Source organism: Triticum aestivum, chromosome 1D (genome assembly GCF_018294505.1).
Source record: "Triticum aestivum cultivar Chinese Spring chromosome 1D, IWGSC CS RefSeq v2.1, whole genome shotgun sequence".
Classification (NCBI taxonomy): Eukaryota; Viridiplantae; Streptophyta; class Magnoliopsida; order Poales; family Poaceae; genus Triticum; species Triticum aestivum.
The window spans coordinates 165,091,334-165,095,395 of NC_057796.1; positions in this window are offsets into that span (position 1 = coordinate 165,091,334).

Consider the following 4,062-nt stretch of genomic DNA (forward strand, 5'->3'; position numbering starts at 1 on the left):
ATAGATAATGGGGGCAAGTTCATCCAAGGAAGATGTGTCAGTACAACCATGCCCCTCGGTGTGGTGAGGTGCGCGGGCAAGTCATGTTACGGACTCACCTCCGCATGCGACGCCGCGGCACGCCGCGTCGTCACCTGCTATGGCTTGTTCCTGGCTCGACCTCGCCGGGATGGGGGAGGGGGGTCCCGACCCCCTCCCCCCCGCTCGGCCTCGCGCTAACGCGGCAGTGCGCTCGTTTGACAAGCGCAGTGCGGTTATTCTGTTCCCCCCCACACAAGCACCACGCCATGCACCCACGCACCCTAAAAAAGATAGATGTTCTTCAGTCCATGCAAAAAAAAATATCAGTACAACTATGCCACTCGGTGCGGTCCCTATATATCTTACCCAGATATTCATTAAAAAATCCAAAAAAATGCCGAGAAAGAATGACAACAAAGAGAAAGCGAGGGAAACACACTATAAAAAAGATGCCAGTTCAAGTAGAGGACAACATTCAGTACTTAAAAAATGCTTATATTAGGCAAAAAAATCATAAAAACTAGAAAGAAAAAATGGTAAGAATAAAAAATATTGACCGCCCCAAGGGATAGGCCGGCCCAACGCAGGTGGGTACTAGGACTCAAGCCAACCACGAAAGAACCGGCGAATCCATTGTAAACAAGACTGCGGGGGCCACCCCACCAGGGCCCACAGGTCATGATAGAGGGCGAGCGCCCTGTATAAGCGCTCAGGTAAGTATTTTGAGGAGTTCGACCAGTGAGCCTCGGCTGCGCTTATAAACAGGTCTAGAGCCCCCTCGACTAGCAAGGTGGGACTAAATGTATAGCGCACACGCACGCCGCACTGCACAGCTGCGCGGACGAGCTATCTGGGCCGAAAACAATGACTCCGGCGGATGGCCCAACACAGTAGTTTGCCCCCATTACAAAATTCTAGCCGATCACGCACGACCAAATAAAAAAAAATGCAGATAATTTAAAAAAAGTCATAAGAAATCAGTTCAAAACAAATAATGTAAAAAGTTCAAACACATGTTAATTGTAAGAACTAAAGAAAATAAATTTTTTTGGAAAATTAAACGTAGAAGATTGTAATAAAAATTTCAGAAACAAATTTATAAAAAGTTCAACTACTACAATTCATAAGGTACAAGTAAAATTAGTACTATGCAGCAAAGATTAAATTCTTTTTATTTTAAAAAATACTAGAACTATCACTATTCAACTGGAAAAAGAAAAATTGTGCTCTAAAATTCATGTAAAAAAGTAAGAAAAAATGCTATACAACAAACAAATGTGATTGGCCATGGACAACCGAAATAGTTCAGTACTATCATTAACATCATGTAAGTTCAGCAAACTCAAAACCCATAAGGGGTCCTACAAACATCATTAGCGTATATTTTCCGTCTGCGAGCTATGTAATGAATATATCCGAGTCAAAACAAAGCATGCCCATCAGTTCAACTATAATTGTTCCAGTTCAAATATAAAGAATATATAAAAAACAGTTATGCTTGAGCAAAAAATAGGAAAGCATTACATAAATTTTTCCAAACCATCTGATAATACCATAGAATTCAACCATCTCACATGCATTGTTTTAAAGAAAAAATACTGCAACATAGTCAAACACACACAAATCTCACAACCAGTGTCATTTGCCACATTTAAACCTACATCACATAAATTATAAACGTTAGAGAGTCATCTTCCCTGGAGAACATAACCATAACCACATCACCATTCTCAAATCCAGACTCTGCCACAAACTCCTTCCACCCAGTAGTTAGGTTGATGCAACCATCAAAGTCGATGTGGTAGGCAACTTCCATCAACTGATAGCCGTTTTTGTCTGAAGTCTCCATCTTCAGTATCCCGGAACTAGGAGCAACAATCCTGATTCTGGGTGACATTTTCTGGAAATGGGCATGGGAGTAGAAAACAAAGTGAACACCTGACATAACTAAAATTTTACACAGATCTAGGAACGGTTGCATAACAAACTGAAAAGAAAATATCCAAACCAAAACAAAAACACCAAACTAACTAGTCATATGAACTGACTAAACTGAAGAAATGTACATATCAATACACCTACAGTAAAAACATCTGCCAAATACAGAACAAGGATTATACAAAAATGGATAAAATACTGTTAAGTAATGAACAAATACACACACAAATCCCTACTGTTAAATTCTGACAAAACCAAATAAAAATTATAGACAAACTATTGATAAAACTAAACTACAGATTCAGTCCATATGGGATTCAAAATGAGACCTACAAAAAGAAGAAAACAAAACGAATAGAAACACATACCCATGATTCCTTCAAGTCCCCGACCGTCAGGCGACAAACATAGGGTGCACGAAACCCATGGTTGCTGTACAACAGACAAGAAAGTTGCGCCACGACGCTGAGTCTCGGTGAGCTCCAAACCAGATTCGTACACACAGCCATCAGCTATGCGCGCCATCTTTGCCAGACATCCGCATGAACAATCCTCCATGGAAAACACAGGAACAGGTAAGAAAACAACAGAGAGAAGAGGGAGGAACCTAGATCTGATTCTAGAAGAAGGAACAAAAGGGAGGGGGAGACTAAGCCACACACCACACATAGATGGATAGAACTTATAGCCAGGGAGACTCGCAGATTATAAAAATAATAAATAGGTAGGTGGGTAGCCAGCTGGTAGGAAATAGTTATTATACAAGCCATGCAACATTTGACCGCAAATCAGTTCAACTTCAGATAAACCAGAAGTTCAAAAGTGCACATAACAAACATATGCAGATAAAACAACACATTCAGAGGTAGAGAGTTGAATTCATTTAGTCATTCAAACATCTGCTCCCTCACAACACAATCTTAAAAACATAATATTCAGTACTTCAGTCATAACGATCAAAGAAACGATGTCGTTTGGCCCTGATGGATAGATGTGGAGCCGTGGATGCTCTCGCCCTAGCCCAACTGATGATCTGAATATGGTTCCTTCCCCTGCCCTCTGGGAAAAGAAGCTCCAGTTCATTGGAGTTGCAAGTATCCATCACCTCGCGCGCAAAGCGTATGTTGAACTCTGCCTCCACTTCCTCCTCGGCACCACGTTGTGCCATCTGCCTGTGCATGCGCCTCCTCCTCCTCCTCCTCCTCTGCTCCGCTACTGCAGCCCTCACATCGACGGCATCCCCTCCTCCTCTGTGACCACTCCCAGCTCAGGATCCATCTCGCTTTTCTTTGGTTGCACCTGGTGGAATGAAAGGGGCAGAGGGCCCGGGCTTTATACTCAAAGTACAGAGGTATGGGTAGGCAGCCAGTAGAAAATACTTACTCCGATTCAACGCACAATAATACAACTTTGACACGGAGCAGTCCAACTATACTGAAAAACACGCAACTTAAATACACAGTTTGACCAGATTACAAGAAATCACAGGCTACAGTCAGCCGCCATACACCACCTCTGCCAACGACCAATATAACATGGGAATCCGGGGTAGAAACAACTCAAACAAGCAAAATTGACAACGCAAATCTTTTCATACAATCCTCATATCTCTCCCTACAACGCCAATTCGAAAGTAAAACAATAGAAAAAGAAGAACACATTTGCATGACGGACGTGGAAAATGACCAAGAACACCAAAACTAGTAATCAGAAATTACAAATGAAATTAATCTCCAAAAACTCTAACACACTGATAATTCTCACATCCAAAACAACAAACCAGACGTAAAATTGAGGCCTATGAACACCACGGTAAACACCAACGCCCAAAACACGTCTGCCGCCAAATGCCCACGCCGTCACCTCCGGTGACTTGAGATCATAAAACTCGACCAGGTGAGCGCGCGCACGTGCGGAACCACTTACATGTGTCCTCTGGCAACGAATGGCCTGGAGCACCGCGCCGGAGAACGCCCGAAAGCTCCACGTTGCAACCCCTGTTTGCGCCCGTCGTACACGCAGGAAGCTCAGTTCAAGTAGAAAACCACGTCAGTCGTACCTGTAAACTACGTCAGTTCAAGTAGGCTAACAGAATAATATTCT